Below are 25,584 nucleotides of genomic sequence, written 5' to 3'. Positions count from 1 at the left end.
CATGTGGTGTGTTGAAAAATGCTTTGATTCTTTCATTAGAAAATATTATTGATACCTGGGTGGTAGATTCAGGGGCCTCATTACATTCCACCCCTGATAGGAAACATTTTCATGATTATGTTCAAGGAGATTTTGGACAGGTTCGTTTGGGTGGTGATAAACTTTGTAAAATAATTGGAATGGGTAAAGTTTTCATAAAACAGTAGAATGGAAACCAATGGCTATTAAAGGAGGTAATACATGTTCCAGATATGAAGAAAAATTTAATTTCAACAGGGCAGTTGGGAGGTGAAGGTTGTGTAACTACTTTTACAGATAAAACCTAGAAGGTCACTAAAGGAGCCCTTGTAATAGCAAAAAGATAAAAGGTTGGTACATTGTATTTATGCAATGGTATTTCTAATTTTGTTAATTCGTTAACCTCCACAAGAGTAGATACGACATTGTGGCATCATAGGCTCAAGCACATGAGTGAGAAGGGGATGCAAATTCTTCACTCAATTTTTTTTTTTAGTAGGTTTGAAGCGTGTTGATTTGGAATTCTGTGAGAATTGTGTTTATGGAAAACATAAGAGAGTCATATTTCTCAGAGTTGGGAAAGAAAAGAAGAACAAAAAATTAGAGCTTGTCCATACAAATGTATGGGGACCTGCTCAAGTATCATCTCTTGGTGGCTCTCACTATTATGTTACTTGTTTTAATGATGCAACCAAAAAAACCTGGATTTATTGTATTCAAAATAAATATGATGTATTTGATACTTTCAAGAAATAGAAATATTTAGTTGAGAATGAGACCAGAAAAAGGTTGAAGTGTGTCAAGTGAGACAATAGAAGTGAATATTGTAACAAGGAGTTTGATAAGTACTGTTCAGAATATGGAATTCGAAGAGAGAAGACAGTTCCAGGAACACCACAAGAAAATGGTGTGCCAGAAAGGATGAACAAGACAATCATGGAGCGTTCAAGGTGCATGAGATTGCATGCAGAATTGCCTTTACAAATTGGGAAGATGCTATAGATACTGTTTTTTATCTAATAAAAAGAGGGCCTTCAAGTTCCTTGGATAGTGGTATTCGAGAGGAGACACGGACAGCTAAAAAGGTAAACTACTCATTTTTATCATTTCTTATCTCTTGTTGTTGATATGAAGACAATTTTAATTTCATCCTTGACATGTGTATCTACACACTAACTTCACTTTTTTTTACCATGTTGATGCACTGCATCTTGTACAATTATAGTGCATCTTGTACAATTATAGTGTCCTACTCTTATTTATGTTCTTCTACTTTAGCTGGATCTTCCATAATGTCTCCAATTATTTTTATGATATCAAAATCTTCAACGTATCTTGAATAATTTTCATTTATTCAATTACTTGAAACTACATGTTTAAATAGATTCAAAACCGATACGCTAATATTAGCTCACACATACATAATTAACACTTCCAAAATTAAAACTCTAACATGACCGAAACTTCCTAAATTTAAAATGTATGTAAACTACCTAAAACTACAAATTAATGGAGTAATGGAGTGTAACCAGGAGTAATTATCTCCAATAAGATATTTGAGTGTTGTAAGACCAAAGTCAAGAAAGGCCCATGTGAACAACAAAATCTCCATATTCATACCACAGACTTGAAATTTTGAAATTTGATAAACAGAAATGAATTCAATTTGGGAATATAATATTGAATTATTCTCAAAATCTGTTTAATAACCCTATCGCCCCTACATGTCAATTGATGAAGATTCTTCAGTCTTGGCCAACAAAGGTATTTCAGGGGTAGCAGGCATTTTAGGTGCAACGAAGGATATATCGAAGCGTAAAGGAGGGTTTACCACCTCGTCTTCATTACCTTCTAACATCTTAACAACTCTGGCCATACAAGGCCGATCTCTAGAGTTGTATTGTATGCACCAAAGCCCAACTTTAGGGAGGTTCAATAGGAGATAGTGAAATAGGAAGAAATCATAAATGTACTTACGAGAAAAATAAGTGCTCACAAGGTGCAAACTGCAACTGTGGCGAAATGAAGAGATTAATATCATTGTGATAATCGTCCAACCCATAAGAGAATAATGGAAACGATATACAAATTCATAGTGAGGTTCAATAGGAGCCATTGAAATAGAAAAAAAAAAAACCATAATTTTACCTGCTATCGGGAGCCTGAGACTTGCCATGGTGAATATGCAAGTGTCGTGGAATGAAGGGATTGATATCAATGCAATCTTCATCTAACGCGGAAATGATGTGAAGAAATTATAAATTAAACCATTCAAAATTATAATTCTTATAAAGATTTTTAATAACGAAATTTTAATAACAAGCTGAACAAAGTCAGAGTCTTTGAACGCTTAAACATCTTCCACACAATAGTCGGAAGAATACAGTGAAAGTTCTTGCTAGAAAGGCAAGATTATGGTTCATTCTGGGATGCTGCAAATTCATTTCTATTTCTATAACTACGAAGATACGGAAAGTTATGTTATGTTCATTTCTATTTTTTTTTAATATTACGAGAGTGTTTGGCATCAACAACTAGCAACTTGTGAAATGGAACGGCAGTCACGGTCGCACGCACTATGAAAATTCTTGGGAGGCTACAATGGTCTTCTGGCCGCATTATGAGAAAGTCTTGGGAGTGTGTAATGGTCTTTTCTTCGAAAGCACAACCGCAGTCAAGAGGAAGGACTTTATCATGACTTTCATCATTAACTATTTTTATAAGAAAATTTTGTTTGACACTAATTAGTAAAAATTCATATAATATGAAAGAATTTTATGCTAATTAATTTATTTCAAAGATTGATTGATTATATATATATAGTAATTGAAAATAAAAAAATCCATTTACTTCCTAATAAAAATAATAATTTCAATATAATATATATGTATATATATAATTAAAAAAATGTATGTATATATTATATAAACCAATTGAAAAAAATAAAATCTTATAGTTAAAACATTTCAAGTAGTTTCACTATTCTACATTCTAGCCTCTTTTTCAGGTATTTTTTTTGTTAATTTCTTATGAAATTTACCAAAGATTTGTTGAAATTGCAAATTTAAATTGTGTAGTCTACACAATCCAAGTGGCCAAAGGGATTTTCAAGGAGTTCAATCCATCTATGCAATACAATTTACTATATATATATAAACACACACACACACCAATCCATTTTAACCATAGATTTATACCAAACTTATCAAGTTGCAAATATTTTTTGCACCTCAAAATATTTGATCCTCTTGACATTTGCTAGATCCATATTTAAAAAAGATTTATATTAATAAAATATTTAATAATACAACTATTAATATTTATATTTACTTCTATATATAAAGTATGTCTATGTACTTTCTATATTTATTTTATGGTGGGGGTAGGTACGAGTGGGAGGGGTTTTATTTAGGCCTAATGGAAAAATAGTATCACAATTTTCTTGGAGTCTGGGCTCAACGACCAACAATTTTGCTGAATATCTTGCATTGTAGAAAGGCCTAGAAACTGCTATCGAAAACAAAATTTGAATCATATTAGTATTTGGAGATTCAATGCTAGTTATTCACCAAATGACAAAGTCCAAGAAGGAAATTATTTGAGACTCTCCTCCCTTGAATCAGAGAGTTCTCATCTCTGCCTCTCATTTCGAAATATTGGATTTTTTTCATATATACATTCATTTGAATTCGGAAGCCGATATTTTAGCCAAAAAGGGCTCCACTTTGGAGCAAGGCAGGCTGGAAATGGATAATAGAATTAACATGTTTCCAATCCCATAATGATGATTGAAGGACGAAGCCACTCTCAGATTAGAGGGGGTGCACTTCTGCCGCATAACAATGTTTTATTGAGTCTATCAAAAAGCAATCATTTGATTATTGATTTGATCACTCATGGGAAAATTTTTGGTTTTTATACATGGTCGGGTCCTTCCATAAAAATGTGTTATGTGGTTAGTTTTCTGAAGGGGATGTGCCTCGGGATCAGGCATTTTTTTCTTTTTAGCCATTTTTAAGTCCACTGTAGATTTTTGGAATATTTTGGGATCTGGCGGACATTGGTGTGGTCAATTTTTTGACCATGCCCATATCTGTCTCCCAAAATATTCCGAGAATCTACAACCGTTTTAAGCTCACCGTTTCTTTTCTAGCCACGGATCTGTTCGATTCTTCCCCATGGTTTTAAATGGATCAAAAAGTGGCATGTCATTTCGCTCGTTTCATCTGAAGGGTGTCTTTTCTATTTATTTTCCTCTTTGTGGGATTTTTGGTGGATCGTCTTGGCTACAAAGATCAGACTCCTGTTCAACATAACAGAAATAACTCTGATGTCTGATGCCATTCCTCAGATGATAATTATTTGTCTAGTTGAGATTTGGGAGATGGATCTAAATTTATTGTTGCAGTGTGGCTCGTGGAATGGTTTTAATTTTGCCTATATATCGAACTCCTCATCTCTTCATTTTGGTTCAAAAGCTGGAAGTTTTAGTTTTATTGTATATGGGTTATCTTGTTACGTGTTGGGTCACTAGTATGCAATGGAAGACTCTTCGACTCCTTAAGAAAATGTTGAAGACGACATTGTGCTTGAAAAAATTCTATTTGCATCTTAGGTTCTCTTATTTTCTATCCAGAAACTTCAGGACATGATCGAAAGGCATCATAATGCTTTTCAGCTCTTACGAGAAGAAAAATTGTTCACACATCAGGCAAAAATGGAACAATTGATGGAAGTTTGTAGAGTAAGTGCATTAACTTAGTGTTTTTGTGTCTTCTTTGGGATTTTCCAGGGCTAGAAACGTGCAGGTGACTTCGGGAGGTGATGTGTCACGCCCCTACACCTGCGGTAGTCTTCCAACCGCTTGTAGCAAGGTGCGACACCACCGAATGCTTTCTTTTCACCAATACTAACATTCATGGACTACGCCTACTTTCACATTAACATTACTTAGCTTGTGTTTCGCAACCAAGTAAACATGCAATTATCCTTTATACTTAATGAAGCCCATACTCATTCATTATCCATAGCAATTATAACAAAAACATCAACAATTGCAACAAGTATAAAGGGGAGGGGCAACTCCCCGTAATGTGAGTCTGCCCGACAATTTATTAAGAATATCAGTTCACAATAAACAAGTGTGTCTTGGCTGAACCAGGTCTCAAACTTAACCAAATTTACAAAGAGAGGCAAACCTGCCTTTTACAACAGTCTTGTGCACCTCTTACACAAAGGGCGGTGCTCACCCGAGCCACCTAGAATCCCTTGCCAAGTCCTACACCAAAACCTGCACCCTAGAATCCACCCGGGCACACCTTGCCCAACCTTCGACTTAATTCCAAGCTCACTTCCCAAGCGTACAACCCTTAAGGGCAGAGCGAATGAGATATGCGCATCTCCCTTCTTTTCTGCGCACTTGACTCTTGAACTCTTGCGAAGATGTGTGAGAGAATTCCTTGATGTGTTATGAGCTCCAACGCTCATACACTTATACCTTTTCTGCGTGGGTTACATGTGGGTGGTAGCCCCTTGGCCGACCCCCAAAATAGTCATAACGCACCCATAAAGCCTTCCTCCAAGTCGGCTTGCCCTCACCGCAAGCTCCCTTCCAAATCGTTGTATAAATCTCCCAACACTTCATCGTATTTCCAAAGTGTCGCTCCATCGTTCACGGCTTCGTCGCATATGACTCGCACCAACGTCGCATTTCTTCCGCACATTATCGCACGCCCGTTCATCACGTGCCCGTTGTGCACCTGCACGCCCGCCCGCACCCTCGTGCACGACGACTTTTCCCAGCGCCCGTCGCACAATCGCCCGGAGGCCTTACATCCTCCTCCACCTAAAATATTTGTCGTCCTCGACAACATACCATCCCAGTAGCCATCCACCAAGATCATCACTCATCCATGATGTCGACCTCTCCACATAAGGCAAACATCCCTGCAACATATGTAGAGCATCATCTCCATCATGCCTCGACTTAGTGACCAATTGCCACCAAGCTCATCATACCAAGGTATGTACCTCAATGGTATGCTCTCCATCAGATATCATCTCGATCCATGATTACCTGACCCTTTTGTCTTCATCATGTGTCCTCATGTGAACTGCTGCCATGATACTCCAACATAATGCTAACACATCTCTGCCCACTGCATGCCCTCATGTCTGAACTAGTCGGATGGCCAGTCCAACTGCTACGCTCAAACCATGAGAGTGAACATCCTTATGCCACCATCAGTCGTTTCTCAAAACATCCTGTCACATCCTTGACTCATCAAGAATCTATCTCCATAATCCATGCTCAGGTCCATGGAACTCCATCCACCTCATCTGCAACATGCTGTCCATGATGTTTGGTGTCAATGTGCTATATGAAATCAACCACATCTATCCCAACATCATCATCTATGTGTGTGTCTCCTCCATATGAAGAGACCCTCTCCTCAAACATCGACTCTCGATGTGCCACATCCAGGTCCATGAAGCAACCTCCATCATATCCGCAATGTGCCATCCCTCAAGTCATCCATAGAAACAAGTATGCACTTGTCTCATCTATCCATGTGCTGCCCATGATCATAGATCAATCAGCTCCCATGTGTCAAAGTAGTTGAGTCTCGGCTCAACCCATGCCCAAGTCAAGGCATCATCATCATCGTAACTCCATCACTCCAAAGTGTCTCATATCGATCCTCCACATCAAGTCACTCTTCCAAGCCATGCCCATACATGTACTTTGAAAGTATGCATCCCATACTACATCAAAGTCTCTTGACCTCAGCTCCCCAATGCATCAGATCCTCTAAGTCCACCATATATGAAGTCCCTAAAAGTCACAACAATCTCATGTCATCATGAGCTCCATAATCTGCTCACAAATCCATCCAAGTCCATGGCCTTGTTGTACAAGAGTGCACAACCTCTCCATCAACTCATAAGTAATAAGTCTCCATGTCACACTAGCAAATCCATCTGCACAACATCCTTGCCTTGGCACTCCTCATTGGATGTCCATGACACCTCTACAAGTGCTCCCACATAATGTCCCTGCATAAGACTACCATGCTCCATGCCTCCAACCTGATGTCCATGACTAAGTTGCCCATGTAGCCCAACCAAGTAGACTCATCACAACAATCGGTCATCCTCATCCAAGTCTAAAATCTTCGGTTTAGTGAACTCGGTCACCTAACCATATCATCATCATCATGAGTCCCTTCCATCATAGCTCCTCCACCAAGGTGTCCACCAAGACTATCTCTTGGTCTCGGCCATGAGAAGTCCACCCAAGCATCATCAAACGCGTGCCCTTCAATCTGTCCATGAGTCATGCCGGGCACTTAGCCAATCTTCCATATGGCTAAAGCATGACCCATTCATCCGCAATGATCATCAAGTTCCACCCTTGTCAAGGTCCTTTGCACCTTCTACCATAAGGTCACAAACAACCCCAACAAGTTCTTCAACAGCCAACAATCCTTGCTTCTCCATACATGGTCTCATCATAAACATCCATGGTAAGATGCTCCCTAGCATCGGCAAACTGGCTTTGCCCTTCCCTGCATACGGTCCATCTACCAAATGCCCAAATGAAACACAAGTATCAATACTTACTTCATCATCATGAGGCTCCTCCATGTGAGTGTCCTCATCCATCCATGTTTGCAAACTGCACGATCTTGGTCCAACTTGATCAATCTCAAGTTCATCCTCCATCATAGCCATGTCTGCAACATCTTCAATCATCATCACTTCCTCTTCCTTGTCAGCACAATCTGCAACTTCATCTTGCTCCATTGTCCAACCAAGTTGAAGAAGTTCGTCTTCAACATTCTTCTCCAAGACTTCAAGTTCCTTTCGGATCTGGGGCTTCTCTTCCTTCAACCTCTTCAACCTGTATAAGGTAAGAAAGAGCTTCCCTTCACCTTCTCCCAAACTTGCCATGTCTTGTCATTCAGCTTGGTCCAAGCACTAAGCTTCACCTCTGCTAAACCTGCTTCCACTGTCACGAGCAACCCTGCTCAAACCGAGTCTTGAAACTACCTTCAAATGCTTCAACACCTGAACCTGTTCAAGCCTTAATATCACCTGTCATCAACTTTCAAGTGTATGCACACTTGCTTCACCCAGCTTCCTGCAAGACTTATCCAAGTCTTCAGACCCGCTCTGGTACCAACTGTCACGCCCGTACACCTACGGTAGTCTTCCAACCACTTGTAGCAAGGTGCGGCACCACCGAATGCTTTCTTTTCACCAATACTAACATTCATGGACTACGCTTACTTTCACCTTAACATTACTTAGCTTGTGTTTCGCAACCAAGTAAACATGAAATTATCCTTTATACTTAATGAAGCCCATACTCATTCATTATCCATAGCAATTATAACAAGAACATCAACAATTGCAACAAGTATAAAGGGGAGGGGCAACTCCCCGTAATGTGAGTCTGCCCGACAATTTATTAAGAATATCAGTTCACAATAAACAAGTGTGTCTTGGCTGAACCAAGTCTCACACTTAACCAAATTTACAAAGAGAGGTAAACCTGCCTTTTACAACAGTCTTGTGCACCTCTTACACAAAGGGCGGTGCTCACCCGAGCCACCTAGAATCCCTTGCCAAGTCCTACACCAAAACCTGCACCCTAGAATCCACCCGGGCACACCTTGCCCAACCTTTGACTTAATTCAAAGCTCACTTCCCAAGCGTACAACCCTTAAGAGCAGAGCGCATGAGATATGCGCATCTCCCTTCTTTTCTGCACACTTGACTCTTGAACTCTTGCGAAGATGTGTGAGAGAATTCCTTGATGTGTTATGAGCTCCAAGGCTCATATACTTATATGCTTCCTTGCGTGGGTTACATGTGGGTGGCAGCCCCTTGGCCGACCCCCAAAACCATCATAACGCACCCATAAAGCCTTCCTCCAAGTCGGCTTGCCCTCACCGCAAGCTCCCTTCCAAATCGTTGTATAAATCTCCCAACACTTCGTCGTATTTCCAAAGTGTCGCTCCATCGTTCACGGCTTCGTCGCATATGACTCGCACCAACGTCGCATTTCTTCCGCACATTATCGCACGCCCGTTCGTCGCGCACCCGTCGTGCACCCGCGCGCCTGCCCTCGTGCATGGCGACTTCGCTCGGCGCCCCTCGCACAATCGCCCGGAGGCCTTACATGATGGCTCCCATGTCTTTGTTGAAAGGAGAAGAACCTATTGCATAAGGGGGTTTGATGTCGCAGGTAAAAATTGTTGTTGAGTCTGGAGGTTCATGTCTTTGGGTGGTTCCTTTTACAAATAATTTTTTCTATGTTACTGTGCAAATTTTGTTGTATACTTGAGATTTTTTTTTTTAGATTTTATAATGGATATATCTTTAGACTAAGATGAAATTGTAGCTTGAGAGCTAACAAGCTTCATGAACAAACTATTGTTAGTAGAAATTTTATAAACAAAAATATATTTAAGAGTTCTGGTCCCTAACCAAACATTTATTAATATAAAACCCTTATTAGATACTTGAAAAAATAAAATATATATAATTTTAAGTGATAAAAAACAAAAAAATACCCAAAAAAAAATATGGAAATTCGAAAAATTTATTAATATAAAACCCTTACTCGCTCCTTAAAAAAATAAAATATATATTATTTTAAGTGATAAAAGCAAAAAAACTACCCAAAAAATTATCGAAATTCAAATTATAGTATTAAGTGCAAGGTCTAGCTTGATTTTTATATATAATGGCATGCTACTTATGTGCAAGGGATAAGATGCATTTTACATATAATGACATTTGACTTGAACTTCTTGTGGTGCAGGTGTAGAGAGGGGGTGATAATCAAAGTGCACCGCGACACGCTACACATGATTCATATTCAATAATTCAATACTACTTCTAGAACTTCTAATAAAAATTATATGTATAAATTTTTTATAATAAATCATTTTGGACTTGAGCCTATAATTTTTTTATAATAAATCACCTTGGACTTGAGCACGGTCGAGTATTTTGATATTCAATAATACTTCCATAATATAATACAAATTATATATGTCAAACCACCTTGGAATGGAAAGATTATATATGTCAAACCATCTTGGAATGGAAAGGTTTTTAGAGAAGAGACAAATTACCAAAGAATAAATTAGCAATGGTTTCAAAATGGTGTAAAGTACATCGATAGGATTTTTAAATTGAAAAAAATTGTAATTTGGTTTCATAATCATGCAAATAATATTGATATATTAAATTTTAATTTTAGTGGTTATTTATTTTTAATATTTAGTGTATTTTTAGTGTGTGTGTGTTTTGATGTTGTAACTTTTTATGGTTAAAATCTAGAGAACTAGAAAAAATATGATGTTCTATATTGCAAAGCAACATATAATTACTTTAATATAGAGTTGATATGTTACATTAAAAAAAAAAAAGATTAAAACCACAAGTAATATATATATATATATGAATGAGAGAAACAATTTTTATAATTAAAATATTTCAATATTTTATATGAGAAAAATATACAAGTCTTTAAATGTTTAACATTAACTTAATATTTAATTTATGACAAATTAAAATAGAAATTTCTACATGATAAATTGAAAAAAATTACTCATAATAAACTTACACTAATTGTAATTTGAATCCCATCCCAAAAAACCAAACTAATCATCCATAATTTGGATCCCATCCCAGAAAACCAAACTAATCAACCATAGTTTGGTTCCCATCCCAGAAAAAAATATAATTATCCAAGATAACCACCTTGTGTTGCTCAGGAAGTATTCTTATAATTGATACCTACTATGTATATTTCCACATGATGGTGACCAGCAATAAATAAATATTAATTTCACATCTCCAAATAAAATTGTAACTGCCTATTTCTCAAACTCTGAAATTTATTCTCATAATGCTAATGGGTTTAAACCTTGGAGAGGTGCATGTGGAGAAACTCCCCTGCCAAAATCCATAGCACAATTCTCTTCACTAATGCAATTTAGTTACATTTTAATCCTTGCGTATTGCCTCATTGATAAAATTTTGTTACATTTTAATTCTTGCTTATTGCTTCCATAATTAAATGGTGGACATCATTTGGATGGCTCGAGAAAATATGATATGCTTTAATCTATCTATTATCATCCCTGGGATAGAAAGATTCTCTCAGTCACATAATCTATATGAGTACGTAAACTGGTTAAACATGATTGAGTATTGGACATATTCTCAATGTTTACGTAAATTGGCTAAACATGATTGAGTATTCGACATATTCTCAATGTTTAGTTTAATTTTTTATTAGTATGTAATTGGTCTAAGAAAACCCACATGCTGATGTTTCAGGTAGGGTTGAATAATCTTGACAAAATCTACTTTTAAAACATAAAAGATTGATAATTTTTTCTTCAGTGATCTGTCTTAAACCTGGTATCACACGTTCAATAGTCTATCTAATTTGATTTTATTATAATCATGGACCATTTTAAAAGGTTATGTTTGACATTATGTTTAAATATCCTGCAACAAGTTACTGAGGTTTGTTCGAGTATTTCAAGGATTGAACATCTTCTGTTGTAAAATAATTATTAAGCGTATAGAAAATCCAAGAAATAAGACATTTTCTATCATATGGAAGTCATACTTGTGGATATCCAAATTGAAGTCATCAACATGTCACAAAGTGGGATATCTCCATTTCCCACCATCAAAAATATTTGTGACTCTAATGATCCAATGTAAAAAGTGTCACGGCTTTCTTGGCATGCCCATGCTGAGCACATCCTCTAATTATTGCATTCCATGAAACCAGATTTCACGCAAGAATTTCGTCAAATATCTTGCAAGCATCCACTATTCTCTCGCATTTAGCATACATGTCAATGAGGGCACTCCCTACAAACATATCTAAGATGAAGCCACCTCTAATTATATTAACATGTATTTTCTTCCCTGATTCCAGAATTGCAAGGGACTCACAGGCCTTAAGAAGGATTGCAGAGATAAAATTGTCAGGCTTAATGCTAGATAGTTTCATTTGGTAGTATAGTTTTAAAGCTTCCTCATTACACTCACACTGCACATGTCCCAAAATCATGGCAGTCCAAAAGGCATCATCATGTTTGTGCATTTTATCAAACACAAAATGTGTACCACCCATATCCTCACATTTTTTGTAGACATCAACAAGGCCACTTCCCACACAAACATCAAAATCAAATCCTATTTTTATTACATAGGAATGAATTTTCTTCCCTAGCTCTAGAGCTCCTTGAAAGGCACATGCATTGAGAATGCTTGTTAATGTAAATTGGCTTGGTTTCATGACTGTGTGTTGCATCCAACGAAATAGGTTCACTGCCTCGTGAAGATACAAGCATACCATGCGATCATGGCATTACATGAAACTAAATCCCATTTTGGAATCTTATCAAAAACATTGCATGCCTGTTTTAGATAGCTAAAATTAACATACGTGTCGACCAGAGCACTCTCAGTGAATACGTCGTCCTCAGGCTCAACTTTGATCACATGAGTATGTACTTGCTTTCCTAAATTGGTAGATTCTATAATATAAGAGCCTCTAAGAATACTCACAAGCGTGAACTAATTTGGCTTCATATCTTCTAGCTGCATTTGACAAAATAGGTTCAGGTTTGGCTCACCATATCCTCTATGGTCATATCTAGAAATCATTGCATTCCATGGTACACTTATAAAAAAACCCAAACCCTCCACTCCCCAGCTTCTCAAAAAAAATCGTAGTCGCAATATGAAGTTCTTTATATGCAAAAACGGTCAACATCATTGCATCAAAACCCTCATCCGCAACAAAACTCATTGTTTTTTAAAAAAAAAATTATAGGGGCAGAGAAGAGGAGTCTGGCTTAGAAATTAGTTGCAGCAAAGAAATCACAACTACGTAGATGCTTAATTAAAACATAGAACTCATGACAGAAACAATGTAAAAGCAAAATGGTTGCCGTAAATCTATTTGTGAAAGTTTAAGACCATGTCGCAACATAACATACTTTTGATTATATTTCAAAACATAGGAAAACATCTACGCATGATAAATTGGAGGTTGTTGCTCCAAGTAAAACAAGAAATATCTTACCAAAATTTGCTCCATGATTTTCTCTTTACCTCTCATACTTTCACCCTTTCTCTGGCTCAATCTTGTAAATAAATTTTACATTCATATTTAACCAAGCATACAACTTTGACTCATTAATTTATGTCAAAGCAAATATTTAAGACACGGGATGGGCGATTATACAAAATGAAGGGATTTTCTAAACTTGAAGAGGTTGACCAACCCTCATTAAGTGCTTTAACTCTGTGATGTGTTGCAGAATGGTCAGCATTGTACTACTACTCATACTTTCAGTCCTTCCACCTACAAACAAAATTGAATGTTTCACCCATACATATTTACCAACCCTCATTAAGTGCTTTAACTTTGTGATGTGTTGCAGAATGGTCAACATTGTACTACTACTCATACTTTCAGTCCTTCCACCTACAAACAAAATTGCAACCTGCAAAAGTACTTCTGACAAGTATGGTAGCTGTCACAGTGTTTAACATGGTGGTTGGGATTAATATTTCCAGCACTCCCCCTTGATCACAACTTCTGTCATTTACAATTCCCAAACAGTCTCTGAGATAAAGAAAATTTTCACATGCCAATGGCTTTGTGAAAATATCAACAAATTGTTCCTGTGACCTGCAGTGCTACAACACAATTTCACCATTGTTAATTAAATCTCTAATAAAATGATATTTAGCATCAATACACTTGGTCCTCTTCTGAAATACATAATTCTTTGACAATGCAATTGTGGAAGTTTTGTCGCAGAAAATAGTTGTCGTTCCCTCTTGGTCGTGGTGAAAATACTTCAACATCTTTCTCATCCAATCTACTTGACATGTTGTTGTTATTGCGGTGACATATTCAGCTTCTGTTGTTTACAATGAAACTATCATCTACTTCTTGGAGGCCCATGAAATTGCTCCAAAACCTAAATGAAAAACAAATCCTGATGTGCTTTTTATGTCATCAACATTTCCTACCCAATCATTGTCAGTGTAACCAACCAACCTAAAATCATTTGTTGCAGCATACAAAATACCATACTATTTTTTCCCATTGACATACCTTAGAATCCTTTTCATTGTTTTCCAATGTTTTTCCTTGGGTGTCTCCATGAATCTCGACACCAAACTCAATGCATACATTATATCTGGCCTAGTGGCGATCAAATACATCAAGTTGCCTATCATACTTTTGTATAATGTCAGATTGACAATGCTGCTGCAATCTTATTTTCTCAACTTCAACCCCATGACAGTTGGAGTTGGGGCAAGCTTGTTATTTTGCATATTAAACCTCTCCAAAATGTCTGCTACATACTTTTCTTGAGAAATAAAAATGACATCTTTTGTTTTCTTTACTTCCATGCCCAAAAAATATTTTAACAACCCCAAGTCCGTCATTTCAAATTCACTTTTCATGACTTCTTTGAAATCAGCGATGAGGAAATCATCACTGCTTGTAAAAATTAAATCATCTACATTTAAGACAATGATAAGAATCTTACTGTCACTCTCTTTGATGTAGAGAGTAGGCTCACCATCACATTTGTCGAAACCATTGCCCATCAAGTAAGCATCTATTCTGCTATACCATACACACGGTGCTTGCTTCAGCCCATAAAGAGCTTTCCTCAACCGATACACTTTGTCTTCTTGGCCTTCTACCTCATAACCAAGTGGTTGTGCAACATACACTTCCTCTTTCAGCACTCCATTAAGGAATGCTGATTTTATGTCCATTTGATACACTTTCCACTTATGTTGCGCAAAAATCATCACCACTGTACGCAACAATCGTCACCACTGTATCCTTTGACAACTAGCCTTTCGTTGTGCCTTTCAATCATACCATCGACATTGCTTTTGGTCTTATAGACCCACTTCACTCCAATGACTTCTTTTCCTTGCAGAAGGTTCACTAACTCCAATGTGTCATTCTTTTATATTGCTTCTATTTCTTCCTCCATTGGCGCAACCAAATTTTCCTCTTTGACTTCATCATCAAAATGTATTAGGTCATTTACATAACAAAATAATGCAAATAAGGAATTTAGACCTACGCTACTATCAACTTGATCTTGCTCATAAATTTCATTTAAATTTATGAATTTTGGTCTTCTTGTGCTTGTTGAAGATGGGCTTGACATGTCACTTGGTATTGTGCTTTGGGAAGTGATTGGAGAAGCACCTTCTTGACTGCGTGACACCGTCCTATTATTTTTTAATGGTGTTACTTGCTGCTTGCTTTGTTGTGCTTGAATAGGAGTAGAGGGAGTCACTGTTGAGGAATTGCTTGCTGTTATTAATTCCTATCTATCCTCATGTGGTATACATGCTTTCACATTGACTGTCTTCTCTAACCTTCCATCCCATGCTTCCTCTTCTATGAACTACACATCTCTGTTGATTATGACCTTCTTGGTTGATGGATTATAGAGTTTGTATGCCTTAGATTCATCAATATATCCAACAAATATTCATTTCTCCCCTTTCTTGTCCAACTTCTCCCCCAACTCATTCGAGACATGTGCATATGCCACACATCCAAAGACTCTCATGTGAGTGACACTATGCTTTCTTCCACTCCATGCCTCTTCAGGAACTATGTTTTGGACATTTTTGGTTGGACATCTATTCATGATATATGCTATGCAAGTGACAACTTCAACCCAATAATCATTTGGAAAATGCTTTTCCTTCAACATACTTCTTTCCATTTCCATAATGGTCCTATTCTTCCTTTCTGCGACACCATTTTGCTGAGGTGTATACCTTGTTGTAAATTGCTTGTGAATTCCATGCTCCCTACAAAAACGTAGGAAATCATTTCAGATGTATTCACCACCTCTGTCAGTCCTAAGTACTTTGATTTAGTGTCCACTTTGCTTCTCAACAAGATTTTTGTATTGACAAAAGCGATCAAACACTTATCTTTTGTGTTTTAGGAGATAGACCCATGTCTTCTTTGTGTAGACATATATGAAGGTCAATAAATGATGGCTGCCACCAATTGATGGTGTTTGCATTGGTCCACATAAATCTAAATGGACGATATCCAAAGGTGCCTTTGCCCTTATTGACTTTCCTACTGGAAATGTCTCTCTATGTTGCTTGCCTAAGATACATCCTTCACATAGGCTATCCAGTTTTTCTATGAGTGGAAATCCCTTCACCATGCCTTTTCTATGTAGCAAATTCAAACCTACAAAGTTGAGATGACCAAATCTAAAATGCCATAACCAATTTTCATCTTTGACCTTTGCTTGAAAGTTTACTTGTGTGGCAGTTGCATCGTTTCTTCCATCCTCTTGTGAGTTCATTGATAGTTGTGGTTGTGCACCTTCTTCCTTCAAATATGATCTTATATTTAGGGGAAACATTTTATTGTTTCTCATCTGAACCTTTGCAATCAACTGTTTTCTTGGATGTCTATCCAAAATTGTGCACTCGTCATTTTTGAAAAAGACATTGTAGCTCTTTTGCATGAGTTGTCCAATGCTTATGAAGTTATGCTTCAAACCAGGGACAAAGTAAACATATTCAATGTAATTCTTCTCCCCCTTCTTTTTTAAGATATTAACTCTTCCTTTTCCCATGAATGAGACTTTGCTATCATTCCCTACCATCACTTCAAATTTCACACTTTCATCTAGATTGGAATGTTGGAAATACTGAGGGGGGGTGAATTAGTATTTCCTTTCAATTATTATTTTTATCAGTTAAAAACATTTATATTTGGAACACAGAAATAGATAACAGGAATAGATGCTTTTATTAATGTGATATATATATGTGTGTGTGTGTGGTTTCAATCAATTGCCAAGCACCAACTTCAACTCTTTGTGAGGCTCCAACCTCCAGAGCACCAACTCTGTCTTGTCAAGGAACCAACCTTGAATTTAGGAGCACCAACTTCAAAGGCTCCAACCCTCTGCTGTAAACTATCTGGATCTGTTTGGTTGTAATTCTCTACTCCCAACCCTACTTGACTTATGACTTACTTCTGTCCTCCTGTTCCTTCCACTTCTGCCAGAACTTTGGCTTCCATTTTTTCTTATAGTTCTCCGGCTCCATTAAACTTTCCTTGTTTTTTGTTTTATATGGCTGATATGCCTGACCTTTGGCTTCCTACTTGCTCGCTTGAGCTTCAGCTTCCTCAACGCTCGCTTGATTTTTCATCTTCCTCTGCGCTCACTCTTTGGCTTCCTCTGTATCTTCAAATTTATCAATACTCACAAGACACATTAATGTGGAAGAGAGGCTAAATTACAATAATGTTGCATATTAAAGCAAATATCAGAGAGGCCCCCTATTTTTTTAATATTCATACAATATGCATTAATAATCCTACAATCGCAATCACGACCTAGCTGATGCCCCATTAACATAGTTAGAAATATATAATGGGTGGTCCCACCAGCCACATCACTATCTCAATCGCAATCGCAAGTTTCTGGAGGTATTTTATACATCGTACCTATAATATCACCGATGGATGATTGCCAATTGCCCCTACTGGATGTGATATGATTATAAACTATTTTTAATAATTCCCTTGGGTTCATATATATATATCACAATCATAGTTTATAGTGTGGCATTCCTTTATAACTTGGGATGCATAACCTCCAATACGGTGGACACGATATAGCATTAGGGCGTATTACAATGGTGATGACATAACCCACTCGGACACAATTCCTGAGCTTTAACTTTATCAGGTTCATTCTCCACCGTAGATTTCAACCCCCAAAATTCGACGGTCTACAGTGATTTCAGGTGGAGTACTTGCATGAGAGTTACCCGCCCGAAATGAGTGGTTTTTCTCTCTCCTCTAGTTGCTACATGTTAACCATTGAATGGAATCGGGCACTATCCTCTAAATACCACTTACCATTTTGCATCCGCCTGAAATCTGCTTATAGCTTTAAATCAAGCTTCCTTTGTTGACCAATGCCTGAGCTTGTTTGTACCTGATGACCGTAGATCTTCTACCATTGATGGCTGCAATGCCTTATCCAGATTCCTCTTCGACTACTGCTTAAATCAATCTTCGTCATTCATTTCTTGACACCAGTCTGTGTGATTTAATCTTGGCTGATCATTTCCTTTGACCTCATCCTTTGATCTCCGAGATCCAACAGTTCCTGTGCGTTCAATCTTCATCTGTCTCCTCACTTTGACTTTGATTCATTTCTTCAGTGTTTTTCCTATGGTTTCGGGTTTTCTTCAAGGTTTCGGCCTTTCACTTTTCCGCTGCTCAACTCTCTCTGAGCCTGCCTTCTACAAATTCATAGCTCGTTGATTCTCTCTGAGCTTCACTCTGATTCTTCAACCAAATTCAAAGACTTGTTATGATTCCTCTTTGCTTCTTTTGATGAATTCTTCCTCTCGGTTCTTCTTGGGCTTCTTTGGCATACATTACACGCGATACTCCCGATATGGCTCCTCCGATGTGGCTCCTCCTCAATATTCCACTTTTACCCTTGCTTCTCTTCTCTGCTTTGATAGCTCTGCTCTGATAGCTCCTTGGATTCATATTGACATTAATGACAATCTAGATCAACAATCTCCCCCTTTGTCATTGATGGCAATATTCTTCTTCTCTCCCCCTTTGACATCAGTGGTAAAGGAGTGTACAAGGACTCCCCCTGTCGAACTACTCCCCCTGTCCTGCAACATCTTTATGAATCAACTTAAGTGATGCTAAAGAGATAACCCCCATATTTTGATGAAGATTTTCAAATGCTTCTCGAGGAAGAGGTTTTGTGAAAATATCAGCTATCTACTCCTTAATATTGATATATTCCAAGATGATATTTTGTTCAGCTACTTGTTCACGGAGGAAATGATACTTGATTGGTATATGTTTGGTCTTTGAGTGCATCACTGGATTTTTTCTGAGGCTAATTGTACTTGTGTTATCACAATAGATGGTAATTGGTTGACTTGTACCTATGTTGACATCTTGTAGAGCTTCCTTCATCCATAGTATTTGAGTACAATAATCTACGACAGCTATATACTTGGCTTTAGATTTAGATAATGATATGGATGTATGTTTTTTGCTGAGCCAAGATACTAAACAGTCTCCCAGGAAGAATGCATTTCCACTAGTACTTTTCCGATCATCGACACTTTTGGCCCAATCAGCATCAGTGTATGCAATCAAAGTAAGAGTTGAGCTCTTAGGGTACCAGAGACCAAAATCTGGAGTTCCTTTCAGGTATCTGAGAATTCTTTTTACAGCCAATAAATGGGATTGTTTAGGAGCTGATTGAAATCTTCCCACCATTCCTATTGCTTGCATAATGTTGGTCTCGTAGCAGTTAAGTACAGAAGGGCTCCAATTATTGACCTATAATGAGTTGCACCTACCGAAGGGGAGTCATCATTTTTGCTCAATTTGTAACTTGTGTTCATAGGTGTGCTCATGGGTGCACAGTCTTCCATTCCATATCTTTTAATCATGTTTTTAATATATTTGGCTTGAGATATAAACATGCCTGCCATGGTTTGAGATACTTGCAGTCCAAAGAAGTGAGATAACTCTCCTATCGTTGACATCTCGAACTCTTTTGACATATTTTGAGAATATTCATGGCTCATCTCATCATTATTACTACCAAAAATCAAATCATCAACATAAACATGTGTGACTAGTAACTTATCCTCATCCGTCTTTATGTAGAGATTACTTCCTGCCACCCCCTTCTTGAAGCCTTGTAGTTTTAGATAGTGATCCAATCTTGCATACCAAGCTCTAGGAGTTTGTTTCAACCCATATAATGCCTTTTTCAACTTACAAACAAAGTCTTTTCCTTATGTTAGATTAAACCCTTCTGGTTGCTCCATGTAGACTTCTTCCTTGAGTTCCCCATTTAGAAATGTTGATTTTACATCCATTTGATAGATTTTGAATCCTTTTGAGCAAGAAAATGCCAAGAACGTCCTGATAGCTTCCACATGAGCAATTGGTGCAAATTTTTCTTCAAAGTCAATTCCTTCAATTGGTGAATAGCCTTTACAACAAGCCTTGCGTTGTTTCTGATGATTTTTCCATCTTCATTCATTTTGTTTTTAAACACCCACTTGGTTCCTATTATGTTTTTGTCCTCTGGACGAGGTACCAGCTCCCATGTCTCATTCTTCTCGATTTGAGACATTTCTTATTCCATGGCTTTTACCCAATGAGTATCCTTACTTGCTTGAGTAAATGTTTCTGGTTCTATCATGGATAGAAGAGCAGTATCATTTTTCTGTGGTGCATTTGTCATTCTTCTTCGGGTTTGCATCCCTTCATCTATATTTCCAATAATCTGCTCTTCCGGGTGATATTTTTGGAGAAGTTTCATCTTTGAAGGAGTTTGAGATGGTTCTTTTTCCTTGGGTATTTCTTGATTTTTTTTCTCCTTCTTCAGGTTCTTCTTCTTCAATGAGAGGATTAACTTCATGTTCTCCAATTTCTTTCTCTGGAAGGTCTTCATCAATATTCACATCAATGCTTTGCACTATTTTTTGTATTTGGTTAGTGTAGCACCTGTAGGCTTTGCTCCGTGTAGAATATCCAAGGAAGATCCCTTCGTCAACCCGAGAATCAAACTTTTCTGGTAAGCCATCATTGATTTTTATGAAGCACTTGCTTCCAAAAATCTTGAAGTATTTTACCGAAGCAAGTCTTCCTTTCCATAATTCATAAGGAGTCTTTTCATTATTTGGTCTTAATTGAGTTTGATTCAAGGTATAGACAGCTGTCGCGACTACTTCTCTCTAGAATTTTGGCTGCAATTCAGCTGCTATTAACATTGTTCTCACGATTTCTTGAACTGTTCAGTTTCTTCTTTCAACTACCCCATTTTGCTTGGGTGTTCTGGAAGCAAAGAGTTCTCTTTTAATTCCATGTACTTTGCATAATTCATTAAATTTTTTTTATCTGAATTCTCCCCCTCTATCTGTTCTGAGGCACTTAATCTTTGAGTCCTTTTCATTTTGTATAAGAGCTTTAAGATTCTTAAAACACTCAAATGCTTTGGATTTATATTTTATAAAATATATCCACATCATTCTAGTATAGTCATCAACAAATAAAGCAAAGTACCTTTCTCCTTGGAGTGTCGGAGTTCTATTTGGTCCACATAAATCATCATGGATGATCTCCAAAGGCTTTGATGTAGAAAATTCCTTGGTCTTTTGGTTGGTTTTGGTTTGCTTTCCATGTTGACATGGACCACATATTCCTTGATTTGGTTTGAATAACTTTGGAATGTCTCGTACTGCTTTAATCTTGTTGATATTGATCAAGTTATCGAAGCTTGTATGTCCAAGTCGATTATGCAACAACCAACTTTCATCTGTTTGACTTATGTAGCATTTATCTTCTTGAATCTTGTTTAGAATGTAGATATTGTCTGGTGTTCTAACCCCTCTCGCCACAAGTTCCCCTGAGGAAGAATTCCTTATTTCACAGTCTTTGGTGCTAAAGACAACATTATGTCCTTGATCACAGATTTGGCTAACACTCAAGAGGTTGTGTTTGAGCTCGTTTACTAGAAAAGCATTTTGAGCTTTTACTTTTCCATTAATAAGAGTAACAGTTCCTTTTCCAACAATTTTGGCAGATCTACTTCCAAAGGATACATTTCCTTCCTTTTTGTTCAATGAGACAAACTCCCTTTTGTCCCCTGTCATGTGTCTGGAGCACCCACTATCCGCAAACCAATGGTTTTCATTATTTTGAGCACATAGAGCTAGGCCACATTTATCCGTGTTGGGATTCTCACTTCTTTCTTTTCCTCTTTTGAGTGGGAAATTTTGTTCAATGTGTCCATTATTATTACATAATGAGCAAATCAGATCAAATTTGGCCAAGGGATCAAAAGAGTTGTAGGTCTTGATTTGTCCTTGCCCTTTGGGGCCATATGGTTTTTTTATTTGATCCTTCAGTTTTGGTGTGTCATTCTTACGAGCCATGCAATGTCTAGCTTGATGACCAAAATTTTTACAATGGACAATGCCCAAAAAAGATAGTTTTGTACCTGTTGTAATAGCCATGATTTGAATCCACATTCTTCCTTGGAGTTACTCCCGCTTCATTCTTTGGATTTGAGATGGGCTTTTGATGAACTATTGTTTTGTATCTGTTGTAACATCCATGATTCAAATCAACATTCTTCCTTGGAGTTACTCTCTCTTCATTCTTTGGATCTAGGATGAGCCTTTTATGAAATAAGCTTTCTTCATTTGGGTTGCTGGAAAGTACATCGGCATAGCTTTTCACATTATTCTTAGTACTTGATGATTCTCCTTTTAAACTTATTCCAGATTTTTCATGTTGAGGTTTTTTATTATTTAGGATAGTGTCAAGTATTTGAGAGCTTTTCCAACCCTTTTTAACTTGCTCCAATTCCTTCCTCGAAGATACTATTTTGGCTTCACATTCTTCGCAAGCTTCTTCTTTTTCTTTTAGCTTATTTTTCAAGAGATCTTCCCTTCTTTTTGTTTCCCCATTTTCTACCTTGAGAGAAATGATTTTATTTCATAATTTCTCATTTTCTTTAATGGCACTTATTAGCAGTTCATCTACATTTCCATCTAGCCCTGGGCCATCATCATTTGTGAATGCCATGAATAATACTTCTTGGCTTGCAGCATGGTCATTTTCTTCATCTAATTCTTCATTACCTTCTTTGCGGTGAGGGAACTGGTAGGTTGATTTCTTTTTTATGACTACAAATTCATCTTCATCAAACTCATCTTGCTTAGAGAGGAAATTCTTCTTATTGAACCCTTTCTTTTTGTATACCATCCTTTTAGAATTTTCTTCATCATCACTATCATGCTTATGAGGAAATTTTGCAGCATAATGACCTATTTTTCCACATTTGAAACAAATAAGAGGATATTTACCTTTTAGCTTAGATCCTTTCTTTAGCCTTCGTACAAATTGCACCAATTCGGATTCAACATCGGAGTCATCACTACTAACATTCCTTTATTTCCCCTTTTTTTTATTTTGAGGCCTTGAATGCTACATCTTTGGAACTTGGGAAACCTTTTCTCATCTCATAGGAAATGAGGATTCCATGGAGTTCATCCATCTTGAGAGTATCTAGATCCTTCATTTCTTCTATGGAACTTACTTTGGAGTCAAATCTGTCTCGGAGAGATCTTCAGATCTTTTGAACAATGGTGCTTTCTTCAATGTTTTCTTTCAATCCTTTAAGAGAGTTGACCACTTCAGCTATTCGAAGAAAGTATGATGCAATATCTTCTTCATCATCCATTTTCATACTTTCAAATTGCCTTTTATGAGTTTGAAGTTTTGCCTTCTTGACTTTCGAGTCCCCGTCATATAAGCCAATTAGCTTATCCCATACTTCTTTGGCAGAGTTATAATTCATGACTTTTGTAAATTTAGAATCAGTGATTCCACTAGTGATGGATTTTAAGGCTTTTGCATTTGCAACGTAGACTTTCCTCTCATCTTGATCTGTTGGAAGAGTGGAAGGAGCTATGTACTCATTTAAGACTGAATGCCAAACTTCAAGTCCAAGGGACATTAAGTAGTAGGACATTCTCTTTTTCCAGAAACCAAAATTTGTGCCATCGAACAAAGGAGGTCTTCCTGACACTTCTTGATTTCTCATCATGACTAAGAATCCTTCTTCAAGCTGTTAGGCTGATATGAAGAAGCCCGCTCTAATACCAATTGTTGGAAATACTGAGAGGGGGGTGAATCAGTATTTCTTTTCAATTATTATTTTTATCAGTTAAAAACATTTATATTTGGAACACAAAAATAGATAACAGGAATAGATGCTTTTATTAATGTGATCTTTGCAATACGTCAATTACAATATATATATCTATCTATCTATATAGATATCTATATAAATATATATATACATATATATATACATATATATATATATATACATATATATATATACATACATATATACATACATATATACATACATATATATATACATATATATATGGTTTCAATCAGTTTCCAAGCACCAACTTGGACTCTTTGTGAGGCTCCAACCTCCAGAGCACCAACTCTGTCTTGTCAAGGCACCAACCTCAAGGGCTCCAACCCTGTGCTGTAAACTATCTGGATTTGCTTGGTTGTAATTCTCTGCTCCCAACCCTACTTGACTTATGACTTACTTCTGTCCTCTTGTTCCTTCTACTTCTACCAGAACTTCAGCTTCCTTTTTTTCTTACAGTTCTCCAGCTCCATTAAACTTCCTTGTTTTTTGTTTTATATGTTTGATACGCTTGACCTTTGGCTTCCTCCTTGCTTGCTTGAGCTTTAGCTTCCTCAATGTTCGCTTGATCTTTCAGCTTCCTCTATGCTCACTCTTCGGCTTCCTCTGTCTCTTCAAATTCATCAATACTCACAGAACACGTTAATGTGGAAGAGAGGCCGAACTACAATAATGTTGAATATTAAAGAAAATATCAGAGAGGCCCCATTTTTTTTTAATATTCATACAATATACATTAATAATCCCACAATCGCAATCGCAACCTACCCGATGCCCCATTAACATAGTTAGAAATATATAATGGGTGGTCCCACCAGCCACGTCACTATCTCAATCGCAATCGCAAGTTTCTGGAGGTCTTTTATACATCGTGCCTATAACATCGCCGATGGACGATTGTTGATTGCGCCTACTAGATGTGATATGATTATAAACTATTTTTAATAATTCTATTGGGTCCGTATATATATATCACAATCCCAGTTTATAGTGCGGCATTCCTTTATAACTTGTGATGCATAACCTCCGATACGGCGGATGCGATATAGCATTAGGGCATATTATAATGGTGATGACATAACCCGCTCAGACACAGTTCCAGAGGTTTAACTTTATCGGGTTCATTCTCCACCATAGATTTCAACCCCCAAAATCCGACGATCTACAGTGATTTCGGGTGGACTACTTGCATGAGAGTTACCTACCCGAAATGAGCGATTTTTCTCTCTCCTCTAGTTGCTACGTGTCAACCATTAAATGGAATTAGGTAGTCTCCTCTAAATACCACTTACCATTTTGCATCTGCCCGAAATCCGCTTATAGCTTTAAATCCACCTTCCTTCGTTGACTAATGCCCGAGATTGTTTGTACCCAATGACCGTAGATATTCTACCATCGACGGGTGCGACACCTTTTCCAGATTCCTCTTCCGCTACTACTTAAATCAATCTCCGTCGTTCATTTCTTGACACCAGTATGTGTGATTTAATCTTGTCCGATCATTTCCTTTGACTTCGTCTGTTGATCTCCGAGATCCAATAGTTCCTGTGCATTCAATCTTCATCTGTCTCCTCACTTTGACTTTGATTCATTTCTTCAGTGCTTTTCGTGTGGTTTTGGGTTTTCTTCAGGGTTTCATCCTTTCACTTTTTCGCTGCTCAACTCTCTCTGAGCCTGC

Source organism: Pinus tabuliformis, chromosome 9 (genome assembly GCF_031772625.1).
Source record: "Pinus tabuliformis cultivar Carrire ecotype Pingquan chromosome 9, CPIR1, whole genome shotgun sequence".
Classification (NCBI taxonomy): Eukaryota; Viridiplantae; Streptophyta; class Pinopsida; order Pinales; family Pinaceae; genus Pinus; species Pinus tabuliformis.
This window is presented reverse-complemented; position numbering follows the sequence as displayed.